We start from the raw sequence: 6,716 nt of genomic DNA on the forward strand, positions 1-6,716 counted from the left end.
CCGGGGAGGGTTGGGGGGCAGGAGGGAGGGGGGTAAGAGATCAACCGAAGGACTTGTATGCATGCATATGAGCATAACCAATGGACATAAGACACTGGGGGGTAGGGGAAGCCGGGGTATTGTCAAGGGCGGGGAAAAAAAGGACACATATGTAATACCCTTTGTAATGCTTTAAGCAATAAAAAAAAAAAAAGAAGGAAGAGAAAGGAATTATATGGGGCAATGGCAATGTCTTGAATTCAATGAAGCCAGATATGAAGCAACCAACAATCATGAGTCAAGGATTGTCTGATGGCTTCTTTTAGAGGTTGACATTTAGCTGTTGACTTCTTTTAGATATTGGCTTTTGGCTGTGATGAAATTCAGGAAGCCATCACTTGCCAATACTGTCATGAGAGTGCACCAAGGAACACAGAAGGCCAATGGACCTTGAGGGTTAGCAGGGCTGACGCTAAGCACCGGTTGGTTGTGCTGAGATAGTGGTGGCTCAAAGCAATCACCTGACCTGATAGCCTCCAAGTAAATGTCTACTGGACCTTACTGGTCTTTACTGATCTTTATTGACCTTAGAGACGGTCTATCTACTACCTGTTTGCCGTGCTTTACTGTGGGCAAGATGTGTATCTAAAACTGAATAAAAGACAGGACCCAGTTTTGGTGTGTCTCTTCAAGAAAGAGGCTTCCCCTGGTCTCCACCCTTTAATAATTCATATTTTTGTCTAGTGTTTTCATTTGTGCATCAGCCCCTCCTTCAGATCTTGAGATGTTTCTCAAGATCAAACATGGGCTACTTTACCTATAAACAAAGAACAACTTTTAAACAATTCTATTCACTGGAGCCAGGGTATCCCAATTGTTTTGTTTCCCTTCAAAAACAAATGAAAATGTAAATATAAATAAAGCATTACTTCATTGAGGAGCTTTTACAGAAACAAAAAGAAAGCTCTCACAAACTCAATCTTCAAGGAAATAGCTTGGTGCCTAATTATAATTAAATGAAGACAATTTGGGGGGGGACATCTTTTAAAAGTACTTGACAAGTAAATTAATATTTGACAGAAAATGATCGTACAGCAAATATTATACTTGAGGAAGCAGGCAAAAGAAAGGCAGCGCTAAGTTTAGACACAAAAGTAAGAGTAGTATAGGTGGCAAGCATGCTGCAGGAAAGCTAGTTTCTGTGAATGTGACCCAGTTAAATTGTGGTAGGTGTGCATAGTTTTCATCAGCTTGCTCTATCCTAGTAGAACAGATTTGTTTTTAAAAACAAGTATTTTCCAGAAGCAAAACTTGCTTTAAGAAATCATGTTTACTGGGCAAATATACAATATCAAGAGGCCTGACTCATTTCTGACATCATAGAGAGAAAGGTAGGCGGTCACTCAGAATTTTTCCTTGTAGAATTTTTTGCGATATTAATGAAATAAGCCACTCAAAAACAATGTACTGAACCTGCTTCAGTGGTAGTGATTGAGGTCAAGGGCTGGGGAGGTTTGAGGGTGGGAGTAGCTGGAAGACTAAAAACAAGAAAGAGTTTGAGGGAAGTACACAATATAACCCAGTATGAGTTAAGTTATAAAACTATAATTACAGAATTATAGTGTTGAGTAAAATTATATAAACCAAGGGCAATGCAAATTCTAAGAAAATATAAGCTCATGGGGCGCTATGATAGTTCAAAAAAAAAAATCCTGAAAAGTGGCTGAAGTTCATACACTGAGGAGAAGAGGAAAGAGTTTGGAGGATGGTGAGGAAAGGCACAGAAGCATTCCCATGGTATGTGAGAGGAGGTATGAAAGACCCAACTGGAGGAAGCGGAGGTTCTAGGTGGGAGTAAGAGTGGATAGGGAGGTAGGGGGAAATCATGGAGTGTCTTCCAGGAGGCAGAGCCTTCTTCCATTAAAGTGAAGTTACAGTACTGAAGCAGGTCAACTCATTTCAATTCCATTTTATTCTCACTGTTGTGTATCAAATAGAATTTCTCTCAAAACATAACCATAGAGAAGGTTGTGTAACAAGTTATAATTTGTTAAGATCACGACATAATTAAATGCCAATCAGTACCAATAATTTTGCACCTTTGAACCAAACATTTATTTCTAAGTAAATAAAATCTCACTAAATAAGTATATCTTGTGTTGCTACAAAGAAAAATTCATATGCTACTAAAACTTACGAGATAAATAAGAATAAAACCTTCCCATCCCATGATTCTGTGCAAACCAAACAATACCTTGGTTTACACCTGGATTTGATTTTCTTCTTTTTTTTTCCTGCCATTAATGTTAATGCGAATTGCCTTAATGGACTTTGTATAATGTAGCATCTCACTTTAAAAGCAAGTAGACATGGGCAAAGACAACCAACATGAAGGCAAAAATTACCTTTTCACTTAACTTCATCATATGGTATAAATTATTTCTCCCTGGGATCATGGGCAGCTTGACCGGAAGGGGCAGATCCAGTAGTGCAGCCACTCCGATGCCTGGAAAGTGGGCTTTGTGCTTGCCCTGTTGGGAACAAAGGAGAGTTTTGTCTTTCCTTTTAGGCTTTATTTCCTTGGTTCAGGCCTATCTACTCCTACTGTAACCAAAGAAGCAAAGGGTCATACAGTCAGGGTTGAAGGGGCCTGGCCTGAAGACTTCCTGGTCTGCCACCAGCCAGTTGCTGCTCCCCACTGTGCTGCACCAGGGCATCCCAAGCACCACAGTTACACCCATGGGACCTGTCTGTGGCTCTCCTGCCCCATGGAAGACAGGGCCTCCTGCCACTCGCATCTCCATATAGCTGGCTGTCTTCCTGTCCTTGGCAAGGCTGCTGGTGGCCTTCTTGGTGGGAGCAAAGCCAGCAGCCTTGGAGTGGGTGCTGAGGTAACTCTCCATAGAAGGCCTGGGCCCCTGCTCTACTACTCCCTTGCCCAGACCTCACCTGGAATGGCCAGGACACCCTTGTCCCTGTGGCCCCACTGTCTCGGAGTTCCAGGTTGGAATGTGGGGGCCCCACAGGGCGGAGCCCTCAGAGGCTGGCTCCTCTCGCTTGAGGCGTGAGCTTCCAGAGCTGGGGAAATCAGTCCACGGGGCCTGGTCCAAAAATCATTTCTCTCTGAAACCAACACAAAACCAACAGTCAAACCAAACCCCAAATCACAACATATAACACTTTGCTGGCGCAGAGCTGGCTAATTTCTTCTGGCCTCCAAGGAGCTATGGTTCCAGAAAAAGAAAACTCCAGGAGTGATTGTACCAACCATTCTAGAGCCAGAGGCCTGGCTTTCCACCTGTCCCCTCCTAGACACTATGACCACACCCTGTTCCAGGCTCCTGCAAACACTTCCCACTCCAGGTCTCAATGACATTTCTTTTGACCCTTGTTTCTCATCCGGTTCATCTGACTGCTACCTTTTATCCTTCCTGATCCTTTGGTGTCCACTATCACCTCTCTTGCTTTAAGCTCCCACCTTATAATCCAAAAGTTTAAAAATTAAAGTAATGTAACATTCAAAGGGCTCAACAACATATATTCATTCATGTTACCAAATAAGAACAGGCAACACTTAAGAGTTAAGGACTGTTTCTACCCTGCTTTGCTCCATAACATTACTGCTCTCAGCTACAGAGCTCAGGCCCTCTCTGCCCAGCACAGCTACTTCCTCCAAAGGCTGAGCTACCAAGCATGCCCAACTCCTTTCCTGGGTCTCAAGTTAAGCTTAAGTGGTAGGTTGTTAATATTATAATGATGGTTTTAATTGTCTGATACACATACATGCTTTCAAATGTTTTTATGGTACTGGTTTAGCATGAAATCAGTGAATGTTAACTTCTAATCAAAGCTGGATCTGAAATTCTTTTCCAGGATAATGTCCTTACAGGGAAATTCAATTTGATTTTTCTACTTCACAGCATCTATCTTCCCATCCAGTATCCCACATGAGAAATATCTGCATTCATTTATTCAATAAACATAAGATTGCTTTTTCCTCCTAAATTTTCGGGTCTTCTCCCTCCCCCCTACAAAGGACCATAAAGCATCAAACCTTGGTAAAATGAAGTGAAGCAGACAGTGTTTTGAATCCTAACTCATTTTTCAAGAAAATTTCTGTGAAGCTATGTGTATAGAACAGACCTTACTACTTGATAGGTAACAGATCTTCAATGAACAGTAACTATTCAGTTTAAAAGCCTACAATATTGCCCCCAAATCCCTAACATCTGGCACCACCATTTTCATCAGTCATATTTTAGAAATTGTTATGCATAAAATAATGTGGACTTAATTTTTTTAACTTTTAATGACATTTTGACAATTATATGTAAAATAATATTAAATGATCTTAAAACCCAAGTTTGATCATCTTTCTTCTCTGTCTAATTTTTCAACAGCTCCCCACTCCAGCTAATAGGAAATGTAATTCATCACCATGGCATTCAAAAGGGCAGCAGGATCTGGTTCCTGCCTGTCTACAACCTTATCTCACAGCACACTCCCTCTAACTCAGTAAGCTCTGACCACATTTCTCAGTGTGTTGAACACCCATGTTCTTTCCCACATTAAAGACTTTGCATTTGATGTCCCCTCCACCTGAACACGCGCTCCACACCCACTCTTCTGTACCATGGCCAGCTTCTTCTCATCCTTCCTGTTTCAACCCAGCTGTCATTTCCACAGAAGCCTGCTCTGACAACCATCCCTGAAAAGGTCCTAATCGCCTATTCTGCCCTGTAGGTGCTCTTCTCAGCAATTCACTTCTGTTTCTTTTTAAGACCTATCTTCCCCACTGGAAGGCTAAACTACAAGAGAGTATTAAAATGACCCAAAATTACAACTATAGTACACATGGAGAAGCCACATGGAGACTGGTAGGAGGAACGGAGGGTTGGAATAGGCTGGTCCCACACCCACCTGTGTCAGATAAAAATCAGGAAGACACTATGGCTGTGGAGGTAGCCCTCTGAGGAGTGAGGGGTCCCAGTCCCACACCAGAGCCATACACCTGGCTCACACTGTTTGCCCCACCCTGGTGGTTCCCTGAAAACAGGCCCCATCCAACTTTCAGGGCCCACCCAAGCTGTTCCCAATGGCTTTAACATAGGACTGGCCTATCTTGGCTCATGCTTCAGATTTTCCTAAAATCTCTCAAATAAGCACCATCTGGCCTCAGCCAGCCTCATTCCTCTAGCTATGTGGCCCAGGCCTGGCACTAGCAGCAGCCGGCCTTGGTTCACAGCTTGGCCTCACCTGGGTACCTCCAAGCCTAGCATGAGAAGCACCCAATGCAGATGGCTTTGTAGTTTATTCTTTGTGGGCCCAGGCAGAACACAGGTAGTGGCTGACATATATTGCCTTCCTTACACTGTCAAATGTATAGAGTAAAATTTTCCAGAGACTAAATGACATGTTATATTCTAACAGATTGAATCTATAAATATATATATGAGAATCCAGCTGTCAACTAATAATCTAGACATTAAAAGAAGTTTAAAAATTTAAAACACAGTAGCTCTTTTTAATATTTGTTTTTGTTTTTGAAAATAGTTATTTTATATTAAAAATATTCATATGAACAAGTATTGGATGTATTATTGTTACTTTAAAATGAATTAATACAGCTTTTAAAAATTCTCTTACTTTCTAACAAGAAAATCATTGATCATTATTTGCTGATGAGCTTTTTAAGATGCTCAATAATTTTAAATAGTGTACATGGCATGAGACCAACAAATTTGAGAGTTATTGGATTATAGCATTCAAAGGACAAAGCTGGAGTGGGGTGAGCAGCCCAAACAGGCAGAAATGGTACTATACAGCCTTGCAATTTCCCCTCCTTTTCTTATGAAATGTAAGCAGCAATAAATGTTTTCAGTTAAAAAACAAACACATCAGGAATATTCTCACACTTTAATTTCTAAAATCAGATACTACCACTTGGTGTTATGATTAGACACTACATAATTTTTTTCTTGGAATTTTAAATAAATACTTAGAATACTCTAATTATAATATCATGTTAATCAGTATAATAAAGTAGCTATTCATAATTCTTGAGTAATACATTATTCATATTAGGCAACAATGACATGGTTAAACATGTAGTATGGAGGGTATTATTTAAAAATGTATTAATCTGGTTTCCTTAAACAGGATATATACTTAAAAGTTTGATCTGCTTTTGATGGCTACAGTACAATTTAAAATATTTATTATTGCTTGGCCAGTGTGGTTCAGCCCTTAAGTGTCAACCCATAAACCAGAGGCCATGATTTGATTCCAGGTCAAGGCACATGCCCCTGTTTTGGATCCCTAGTTGGGAGCATGCAGGAGGCAGCCAATCAATGATTCTCTCTCATCATTGATGTTTCTATCTCACTCTCATTCTCCCTTCCTCTCTCTAAAACCAATAAAAACATACTTTTACTGGTAAAACAAAGAATATTTATTATTGTACAAAGTTGTAATCAGAGTGAGGATACAATATTCTCATGTATTACAACTTATAAAATTGACTTACAAGACTTTTCTCAGTAAGTCTAAAAGTTTATTTACATAGCAGAAAATTCTAACAATTATGTCATTACACTTTAGAATTTTCTATCTAATTTTGTTTTCTTAGCCACACATTCAAGACTGGTCATTATTGATCCTTATATAAGTCTTTTTAAAAAATATATATATATTTTATTGATTTTTTTTACAGAGAGGAAGGGAGAGGGATAGAGAGT

This window comes from Myotis brandtii, unplaced genomic scaffold, assembly GCF_000412655.1.
Source record: "Myotis brandtii unplaced genomic scaffold, ASM41265v1 scaffold479, whole genome shotgun sequence".
Lineage (NCBI taxonomy): Eukaryota > Metazoa > Chordata > Mammalia > Chiroptera > Vespertilionidae > Myotis > Myotis brandtii.